Source organism: Peromyscus leucopus, chromosome 10 (assembly GCF_004664715.2).
Source record: "Peromyscus leucopus breed LL Stock chromosome 10, UCI_PerLeu_2.1, whole genome shotgun sequence".
NCBI classification, from domain to species: domain Eukaryota; kingdom Metazoa; phylum Chordata; class Mammalia; order Rodentia; family Cricetidae; genus Peromyscus; species Peromyscus leucopus.
This window is the reverse complement of record NC_051071.1, coordinates 14,678,570-14,689,767: the sequence shown is the minus strand read 5'-3', so window position 1 is coordinate 14,689,767 and position 11,198 is coordinate 14,678,570. Positions and strand designations below refer to the sequence as shown.

General features: G+C 49.5%; 1 pseudogene; it reads left to right on the top strand.

The window, feature by feature from the left end:
• The first annotated feature begins 7,358 nt into the window (after positions 1 to 7,358).
• The window catches only part of LOC114703692, a 6,209-nt pseudogene continuing 2,369 nt past the window's right edge, over positions 7,359 to 11,198 (top strand).

Sequence of the window (11,198 nt, the reverse complement as noted above, 5' to 3'; positions counted from 1 at the left end):
CGCAGCAGTGGGATGACTCTGACAGAGGGAATTCCAAGCAGGTTCACACAGTGGGAGCCCAGTGGGCAGCTGGTGAGCTCTGGGGACTCTGGTCTAATCGGTGGTCAATCTCCTATTGGATTCATTTTATGATGGCATTATTAGGGTATCTTGGAAAGTAAATGATGGGCCTACCTAGAAGACGTAGGTGACAGAGAGCATGCCCTGGAAAGATGCATTGTTTCCCTATTAGATCACAGAGGCTTCCCCACTCCAGGACATCAGACACACCTTACATCCTAACTGCAATACTTTCCCCAAACTGCTAGACTCCTAGCATGTGGCAGCCCTCGGAGAGGGTGGGATAAGGGAGCTCCCTAAATTTCAGTCTGTGTGTCCTACCTAGTACCTACACTAACCTCCAAACTCAGAGACCTCCACCTTCAGAGACCCCTCCCTCTTGAGTCCATAAATGTAACCAAATTCTTTCTTCAGCTGCTGTTGACTCTCTGCCATACCCCAGGTCCTCCTACTTGGAGTGACCCGTGTTACTAAAGGACCGGATACCCGAAAAATACCTCAGGACTGCTCTGTGCTAAACCAGCGCTCCACGGGCTTCTTTTCCCTCCTTGTCTCACAGTCCCTTCCCCTCTGTCTGCTTCCTCTGACACAAGGAGATGAGCAGCCGATATCACCCACACCTGTGGCGATGATGCTCCACGCCAGCAAGACCCAAAGCAAGGATGCAGCGGACCTGGACTGAAACCTCTGAGGTCGTGAGCCGACACGTCTCCGTCCTCCGGGAAGCCTGATCAGTTAGGCGGCTGCACTGGAAGAAGAAAGGACAGTGGGAAGTGTCGGTGAGAACTTGGAGTATTTGAACAGGGTTATTACGCGGCCCTGCAAGGCTCCTCCTAGATGTGCACCTGGGAGAGCTGAGAACCTCATCCATGTCAACAGAATCCATCCCAACCCACAGCAGCACGACTTATAATAGCGAAAGAGTGGAGACAACTCAAGTCTTCAGCAGACAAATGTGTAAAGGAAACAGTGTCTTTAGTCAACAGATGAGACACCATTTAGCCCTAGACCAACAGAATATTCAACCACAGAAAAGGATGAACACCAGTGCATGATACACCGTGGGCAAACCTTGAAATGATTCTTAGTAAAGATAGAGTCACAGAGGACTGGATATTAGATGGTTTCATTTATATGAAATGTCCAAATATGCACGTCTATCAGAGACAGATTAGTGGTTGTGAGGTTGGATGGGTAGAATGGGGACGACTTCATGTTGTGGTCTAAACGGACATGTCCCCCCCACCCCACCCCAAAAAATTCTAGTACCCAATGTGTTAAGAAGTTGGGTCTTCTTTAGAAATATTTTTAATTATGTGTATTCGAATGTATCTATATGTGAAGGCAGGTGAAGAAGAAGGCCAGAAGAGGGCACTGGATCACCTGGAGCTGGAGTTATTGTGGGAGCTGGGAATCTAATTCTGGTTCTCTGCAAGAGCTGTATGTGCTTTTAAACACTGAGCCCAATAGGACGGATCTTTGGGGAGAGATGAAGTCATGAGTTCTCCATCACGAATAGAATTAATGCTCTTAATCGTAGATGCTGGTCACTGTCCAGCTCTCTTTCCCTTTCCGATTCTCTACCATGTGAGCAAGAGGAGCCATGTTGGAAGCAAAGATCAAGCCTTCACCAGATCAAATCTCCAGGTGCCCTGGTCTTAGACTTCCCAGCCTCCAGAAGTGAGTCTCTCTTCTCTTCATTCACCACTGCATCTGTGCTGCTCGATTATGATACCAGTGATGGGCTGCTACTTCCTTCTGGGGTGTGGTGGCTCATGCTTATAATCCATCACCCGAGAAGCTGGCAGGATGGTTCATGGCTAGCCAGGGCCACACTGTGAGAGCCTGCCTCAAAACACACAAGATCTGAACTTGGTGGACGATTGCACATTGTAAATATACCCCAAACTGCAGAATGACACGTTTGCTTTGGTCTGGCTGGGTCAGAACTGGCTGTATAGGTCGGGATGGCGTTAGCTTTTGATGATCCCCCTGCTCTGCCTCCAAGTGCTGGGATTACGGACATGTACCACGACTACACCCAGTTAGAATTGCATACTCTAAAATAGTCATTTTATGTTATGAGAATTATAATTCAGTTTTCAAACACCACCTTTTTGAAAAGAACCAATTTATTCCTCCATCCACACTCCTCTGGGATAATGAACATGTAGCCAGTTGCCAAGCGGTGAACACCCCCGTGGGCCAGCAGGGTGGCATCGGAGGGCACAAAGGCTGAGTTTTGCAAAATGACCTTCTGTGTGATCTACACTGAGCTCGTGAAAGCAGGCCTTGTCCCTACAGCCTCACCTCCAGTCACCGGTCATATTTTGATAATGCTCTAAATTACAGGCCCCAGAACTGGCCTTTAATTACAGTGCTCTAACAGGGATTGCTGGCAAATTCCAGAGAGCTAGCGGAGCCACCAGTGAGGAACAGCACCCTCTATCCACTCTCCCTGGCTGCCTCTAAAACGCAGTCAGTACCCACTTCATCTGCTTACTCATTCCGTCCACAGGTGAGTGTCCGCCTTCCTGCTGCATTCTTCTCTTTTGGGGAAACCTCTTCTTTTCCATCTGCTCCTTTCTTCACTCCTGGATTCTGTGGAACCAGAAGTCAGCGGTCCGGAGAACTGATGAAGGACAGCAAAAATCTCAAAGGCAATCACCACCCTGCTCCCTGGTCTCCCCCAGGCATGGGTGGGAGGAGAAATTAGCACAAAAAAAATCATGTTGCACCCCAAGCTAAAGCTGACCTGGTACCCAACTTACAGGAAAATGGCCAGGAACCTGGGCGAAGCAGGCAAGGGCCTGTACCACGGAGCTCATGGCTCCCATCCTACCCGCACTAACCCTGGTCCCCCTGGGCGTTTCCACACCTCTCCACTTTCCCTTCACAAATGTTAGCTTCTCTGAAGCCTTCCCTGGCTCACTTCCCAATCAACGCAGAACCCTACCATCTGGGGTCTCTTTGTTCATACTCAGCCCACCTTGGCCCACTGCTTGACACCAGCTCTGTGTGTGTGTGTGTGTGTGTGTGTGTGTGTGTGTGTGTGTGTGTTCATGTCCATGTCCTCCACTTAGTGTAACTCTTGTGAGTAGACAACATTTTGAGTTGCCCCTCTGTAACTGAGGCGTCCAGAATCTGTTGTCTTGGACTTCTCCATTGGCGTGAAGTCACTCTGAAATTATCTGCTCCTCCATAGGATGCTTCTGAACAGAGTTTGATGCATTTTACAAGAGGTCCGTATGTACCAATCACTGTGCCAAGAGCATAAGCATTACAAAGAGCAAAAGACTTGGGTGCTGCCCTCAAGAGATTGCTAATCGGGTATTGGAAAGACAAGACACAATGCACCTAGACCGACCAGGAGGGAAAGCTGGCAGTCTGTAGTTCACCTGCCTCCTAAGGAGAAAAGGAGGAAGGCCCAATGGAGGCCTTGGTTTTTCTGAGCATCCAGTTGGAAACTGATACTTGATTTGAAAGAAGGCGTTGGGAAAACTGACCAGGAAAAGTGAAAGCTAGTTGTCTGTCCCCTTAAAATGGGAGAAGTTGGCTGAGGAGCATCATTTAGAGTCCTGCTTTCTTTGGCCCCCACGGGTGTGTTGGGAGGGGCAGGGTGAGCCCCAAGGGTTCCTTGGCTCTCAAGAGAAACGAGGCCGCAGCCTGCCTTCGAGTTCTATCAGCAGACAGAGCAGGGTGCTGGCTGAGAGGCTGCTGGGTGCCGGGGAGCACTCAGAGCCGAGCTCCCAATCCCTTGGCCCCTCCATTCTTGATCTTATTGCTGAACTGACCATTGGTGGCCCCTGCTCGGTGGAACCGTGCTCTTTGGGTCTACTGGAAGTTAACACTGTGTGCTGGGAGGACAAACCGCAGTGAAGACTGAAACCTGAAACCCTGTGTGTGCAGAGAGCTGGGCTGACACCGGGGTGAGGGCAGTCCCTTTCTAAACGTGTGCTTTACCAGGAGGTGGCACACATGAGGCTTCTCCTTTGCTCTCTTGTGTGGGCGACCCAGAACAATGTGGCCCTTCCTTATAAACCACTTCATCCATGACTAACTTTTTTTTTTTAAGAAGATAGGTTTATTGAATGTACTGCCAGGGCACTGGACTGGGCAGAAACCAAAGTACACCTACACATGGCTTTATTTCTGTTGTTGAGGTCATGTCCTCTTGCCCCCTGGCAGCAGGCCGGAACAGCCGAATCAGCCTAATCAGCCTGAGGCCCCAGAGGAAGCACTAACCCCTTGTGGGTCCTGCTGGCACGTGGTGATGTATTGTGTCCCCCAATATTGTGCACCCTAATAAAGTTTATCTGAGGATCAGAGGAAAAAGTCAGCCACTATATTAAACATAGAAGTCAGGCAATGGTAGCACCCGCCTTTAATCCTAGCATTCAGGAGTCAGAGATCCATCTGGATCTCTGTGAGTTCAAGGCCACACTGGGGAACAGAGCCAGGCATAGTGATACATGCCTTTAATCCCAGCACTAACCATAGAGGTCTGGAGGTCTGTATAGATAGACAGGAAGTGATATAGCTGGGCAGAGAGAGGAAATGAGATGGCAGAACAGAAAGGCATACGGGTATGGGTATACAGGAGTAGCTCTCTTTGGAGACTGAGGGCTGGTAAGATGAGGTTGGTGTGGCTTTTCCTATTCCTTTGATCTGTCAGGTTTTAACCCCAATATCTGGCTCTGGGTTTTGTTTTTTTATTAATAAGACCAGTTAACAATTTTTCCTACACTGGGGCCTTTGGATCAGCTGTTCTGGAGGACAGTGATAAAATGAAGGCCCAAGCTAGAGTGGAGGCATAAAATAGTGCCCACCTCCCAGGCTGCAGAGGCCAACCTGACTTAGAGAAGGGAGGCTGCACCAGGAATCAAAACCCAGCTTCCTACCGTTCTCTGCTCTGGGTCTGGCCTCAGGCACTGTGTTCCGGATGTCATCTCTCATTTGCCTGTCACAGCCTTCTTCCTTTGGAACATCATGAGGATATATTGCTCCTGCTCAGATTCCATTTCCACATGGCCGTGTGGGCGTAGGGAAAGTTCAGTTCTCGGTGCCTCAGTTTCCACATGTAGGTAATGACGTAAGTTCATTGTGTCAATAGGTTATATATGTACAGCCCTTGGACCACACTTGCCCAAGGCCAGTCCCTTATGACCTTGACACTTTGAGGGCCTCTCTTCTCAACCACCTTTCTATCATGGTGGACAGCAACCCTGTCCATCCCAGAGCACAAACCACACACTTGGACGTCTCTGATGTCTTGTAACCTATCTGACATTTCTCAAGTCTGTCCAGCTCTTCTCAACTCACCATGACTACCCCAGAAGTCCCCTGCTACAACACCCCCCACATCCCTCCTCCATCCCTCCAGACCCACCCACTGCAGCAGACCGCCAAGGGCTGCTTGAGATATAGAGATGATCCTGTTCCTCTGCTGGACTCTGTTCTTACGGTAACCGCTAGCACCTCAGGATCCCAGAAAAACAGCCTTAGAATAGCAAGGCAGCTCACCGTCTCCTAACAGGTAGACTGGGGCATGGCTCCCCCTTCCCCTGTGCCCAGTCTCTGGCTTTATCTATAGCTTCCTGTGGCGAGCCACACGAATATGAAATAGAAAGTCCAGCTGTATATAATAAGCTATACTTTGACCGAGCAAGGGTTCGTCAAGTGGGAAGCCATTTATTACAGAATATTTGGTGTTATACAGCTTTAATATTCAGCTGTGTCTTGCTATGAATTCCTTGTGCTCATAATTCTCCTAGAACGTGTGTGTGTGTGTGTGTGTGTGTGTGTGTGTGTGTGTACCTTCGTCTCAGGCATATACGCTCAAAGTACTTGGATAAGGTCACTCAGGCAGAGCCTTCTGCTTCTGAGCTCCCTGCTCCCTGCTCCCTTTTTAGCATTTGCAAATTTCCCCTTTAGCTAGCCCCAAACAAAGCTTTGAAAACTCTTGTAGAGTTTTCTGAGAGCCAGGGGTAAGGAGCCAGGAAGGACAGATGGAGGACTAAGGAACAGAGGACAAAAATGAGGTCAAAAGCACAAGGGCTTAGTTATTACTGGGGCTACTCAGGACAGAAAAAGTGGGTGCAGAGAGGAACTGAGACTCAGGACGGAACTGAGGTGTAGAGGGAGAATTTTGTCAGAGAGGAATAAAGTAACAGACAAAGAGCTTGGTGTATCTAGATTCATTTTCCTGCAGTTAGTAGCGTCTCTCCTGGGCTGCTGGGAAGGAAATTAAGAGGCAGGACCTCAGATTTCTGAAAGCTCCCTGTGCATTCCAGAGGAAAAAGCATCCTTTATCTATGAAATAAAATTCCTCCCTCTTCGGCCAGAGTGAGCCCACAGAGGCAATGTGCCCATTCCCGAACCTAGCAACAGTACGCACTGAATCCTTCTGTTCCCTGCTCCTGGTGGAAAATGAATCCTTTAGCCCAAAAATACATTGAAGTCATGCTAGACTGTATTGGTATTTGTGGTGGTTTGAAAGAAAATGGCCCCCAAAGGGTGTGGCACTATCAGGAGGTGTGGCTTTGTTGGAGGAAGTGAGTCACTGTGGGGGCGGGCTTTGAGGTCTTTTTCTCAAGCTTCACTCAGTGTGGCAGTCAGTTGACTTCCTGCTGCCTGCAAGATGTAGCGCTCTCAGTTCCAGCACCACATCTGCCTGCCTGCCGCCACACTCCCATCATGATGATAATGGACTGAACCTCGGAAACTGTAAGTGAGACCACAATTAAATGCTTTCTTTATAAGATTTACCGTGGTCATGGTGTCTCTTCACAGCAATAAAAACCTACCTAAGACTATCAAAACCGAAAAGTTTGCCTCAATGATGCTCCAGTCTGAAGAGTGTGAAGGGGCTGAAGTGTCACACAGTCGTCAGCAGTGGGTCCAGGACCAGAGACCCCAAGGCCTTGGCCCCATGGGAACAGGCCACAGGAGCTGAGCGCTGTAGCAGCCCCGTGAAAGACTTGGAATGGTGGGGGCTGAAGGACAAGGAGCCTATCTGGGCTCTCATTCTACCCATGTTTCCTCCCTAAAAATAAACCTGATCACTACAAAGACCGACAACAGGCATGCAGCGGCTGTGCACGGTGGTGTCCACACGGTGACAGCCACAGCAGCCAACAGGTGGAGGTAATGCAGCTATCTCCCCAGAGATGAGCGTACAAAATGTCATGGGTTTTACGAAGAACTGCAAGAAAGACAGCCCTGGACACATGCATCGAGAGTCCCAGCTACCTGGGGGGCTGAGATGGATCACGTGAGCCCGGGAGACCTGGATCAGCATGGGTAACATAGTGAGACCCTGACCCCCCAGATAGACTTGCAAACAAGAGCCAAGGAAAGAAACTCTCACGAACGCTGCAGCTCAGCTAGATCTCCAAGGTGTTAGAAGTGAAATAAGCCACACACTAAAAAGCAAGTATTGTATGACTTCCCTTAACTCAGCTACCTAAGTTAGTCAAGTGCACTGAGACACAGAGTGGTGGCTGCCAGGGCTAAGAGATGGAGGGAGCTGCATGGAAAGCGATGCACAGAGGTCCAGTGACTCAGAAGGTCTGGGGACAGGAGGGGATAGTTGCATAACTCTGAACTTAACCCAGTGAACTGTACGGTTAAAATAGTTAAGGTAGGTTATATGTCATATACAACTTATTAAGCCAGATGTGGCCAGCGCACCTGCACTTGGGAGGCTGAGGCAGGAGTACAGAGAGACCAGCCTGGGCTACCTAGTGAGAGACTGAGAATTAGACAGACTCCCTGGTAGGTAGACAGGTAAGGAGAGGGTCCATGGCCCCCATTAGCTCATATATTTGAATGCTTGGTCATTAGGGAGTGGTGCTACTTGATAAGGATTAGAAGGTGTGGCCTTGTTGGAGGAGGTGTGGCCTTGTTGGAGCAGGTGCGTCATTGGCTTTGGTTTTTCAGATGTTCAAGCCAGGCCCAATGTTTCTGTCTTCTTGCTGCCTTTGGATCTGCATGTAGAACTCTTAGGTACCATGTCTGCCATGCTCCGGCCATGTTTCCCACCATGATGATGATGGACTAAACCTCTAAACTGTAAGCCAGCCCCAATTGCATGCTTTTCTTCATAAGTGTTGCTGTGGTCATGGTGTCTCTTCACAGCAATAGAAACCCTAACTAATAAGACACTAGGTAATGAAGGTATCAAATTGTCAAGATGGCCAGCTCCTTCCTCACCCTACTTGAGACAAAAGCCTGGCAGCTTAAAACAAAGGCCTTGTAGGCTTTTTGCGCCCCCTAGCAGGCCCCTGCTGTGGACTGGCTCAACAAATTCAAATCCTCTTCGGGTCACCCAACAGTTCTGGGCCAATCAACCTGTCTTCAAACTGACCAGCTCTAAAGTAGGGGAGGAAAGTCTTCCGAGGCATTAACCCCCCGGCCCTCAAGAAGCGACTGGACCTTCAGTTTTGCAGAGGGTCTTTTCTCCTTGTGTCTGCTGCATGTGCGTGCTTCCTCGTCCCTAGTAAAAACACCTTTCCCCAACTAATGATTCTGCCTGAGGTGAGTGCTTGAGGTTTCTCTGCTGTTTCCTGCTGTGCTCCAGAGTTTTCCTTTTAATTCGTTAACTGGCAGAGAAAATGAATCCTATCAAGACCCCTAGACTGTATCACCTATTTATAGATGGATGGACGGGTGGATGGATGGGTGGATGGGTGGATGGATGGGTGGATGGGTGGATGGATGGGTGGATGGGTGGGTGGATGGTGGATGGATGGATGGATGGATGGATGATGATGGGTGGATGGTTGGATGGGTGAGTGGTGGATGGGTGGATGGGTGGATGGATGGATGGGGTGGGTGGATGGGTGGATGGGTGGATGGATGGGTGGATGGGTGGGTGGATGGATGGGTGGGTGGATGGGTGGATGGATGGATGGATGGATGGATGATGGATGGGTGGATGGGTGGGTGGGTGAGTGGGTGGATGGATGGGTGGATGGATGGGTGGGTGGGTGGGTGGATGGTGGGTGGATGGATGGATGGTGGGTGGGTGGGTGATGGATGGATGGATGGATAGATAGGTAGATAGATAGACAAATGAATAAAATGGTAGCTGATTGGTCTACTTATATTAAAGATACATTTTTATTGATATACTTTTTTATTTGTTTGTTTATTTTGAAACAAAGCTTCATGTAGCCTTTGCTGGCTTTGAATTTACTATAGCCAAGGATGGCCTTGAGTTTCCTGATCTTCCTGTTGTCCAATTCAGAGGAAACTCCATTTCCCCTAATTCTGGCAGTTAGACAAAAGCCAGCATTCCTCAGGGACTTGTGCAGCCAGGTCCTTTTCATCAAAAGGTGACATTTCTCTTACTGACAGAGGGACAAATGGCTATCTATAGAGCTTGTTAGCATACATGCTGGCCTCCAGGCTCCCTCAGTATCACAAGTACTGTTACACATTCTCCAGTCCATGCTGGCTTCCTGGCTCTTCTCACTCCCTCCCTCCCGAAACGCCTTCCATCAGGCTCCCCCGGGCTTCCCTCCCCCGGGCTTCAGTCTCCTTATAACCCTGCTGTCTTGGCTATGCTTCCTCTTCTTTGGTTCCTCACCCACCTTGTCTTCCCCTCTCCGTTTCTCTCTCTCTCTTTCTCTGTCTCCCCCCTCTCCCTCTCTCTTACCCCTCCCCCATCTTTATTCCTCTCCCTTTGCTCTGCTACTGTTTCAGGACCAGGTCGAGTCTGCTGGCCATGCTCAGTGTCCCACTTCCTCTCTGCTCGGGACTCTTCCAGATGCCTCTGGCTGTACTCGCTCTCATATCTGCAATAAAATCTGCCCCCAACCACACCATGGAGGGGCTGTGCCAGTTTATATGCCTGCCTCTGCCTCCCAAGTGCTTGGATTACAGGCAGGTGCCGCCACACCCAACTTGATCCAGCGGTAGGGGTGGTAGTGGTGGCGGTTTCTGTCATGTGGCCTCCTGAGGACAGAACTCTCAAGGCAACCTAGGCATGAGGGAAAGTGGCCACCTTCCTGCCTGGTCCGGTGTGATCCCGATGCCACCCCAAAGTCTCTGAGGCAGGCAGGCTGTATCACGACAGCCAGTTTCTGAAGTCTGTTTACTGCAGGGGACTGGCAGGTAGGGGACTTTCCTTTGGCCAGACAATAAAACAGAGGAAACTAAGCTGTCCCTGATCCGTGGATGGAAATTGTCCTTTCATACTTCTTTTCCTGAGTGTTGTCCCTCCCGCCTCAGGCTGCCAGGAAGTTGATGGAACAGCTGTCCCCAGCTGGGTGTGACCATCAATTTATCATCTCTCCTCATCCCATTCCCACAACCTCCCTCCCCACTCACCCCCACCCCACCCCCGCTGAAAATGCCCGAGCACAGTCTCCTATTTTAAGAGCTAAATTCCCTGTCGGCATAGCAACGTGGAGGCTGTAACTCTTGTCAGTTGGTGCTGGGATGGAGGCCGCAGCTGGCCTGCAGCAGAGGGCAGATCCAGCCGCTTATGCACACACAGACATCTCCACCTCGTCTTCTTTGCCCATTTTTCAATCCTTTAAAAATGTGAAAACCACCTTTAGATTGCTAAAACATTTAAAAAAAAAAAAATCCTATCTATGGAAAAGGAACGATTGAGTAATTTTATCTCCAAGTCTATACACATTTATTCATTACACTTTAACAATTTATGTTCTTCAGGTACTTCAAACTTAGGTTACACAGTGAGGGTTTTTTCCTTTGCCAAGCGTGACGGCACACACACACCTGTAAGCCTAGCACTTGGAGCTGTGGGCAGAAGGATCGGAAGCTCAAGGACAGCCTCTGCTACATAATAAGTTCTAGGCCAGCCTGGACCACACAAAACCTTGTGTTAAGATTTTGTGGTGGGGGCTTCGAGATGTGAGCAGGAGCTGCCTGCCACTCTTCGGTCGGGATCGTGGGGTTCTGCTTCACCAGCCACAGTGTTAACCACGCTTACACCGTCTACACGGGAAAGGAAAAATATGAAAATGAAGATCTGATAAAGTATGACTGGCCTGAAGATATTTGGTCTCACATGGACAAACGCTCCTTGTCTCATGTATACCTTCAATTATAAACGGGAGAGACAGCTGGATGGTGGTGGTGCACCCGCTCAGGAGGCAGAGGCA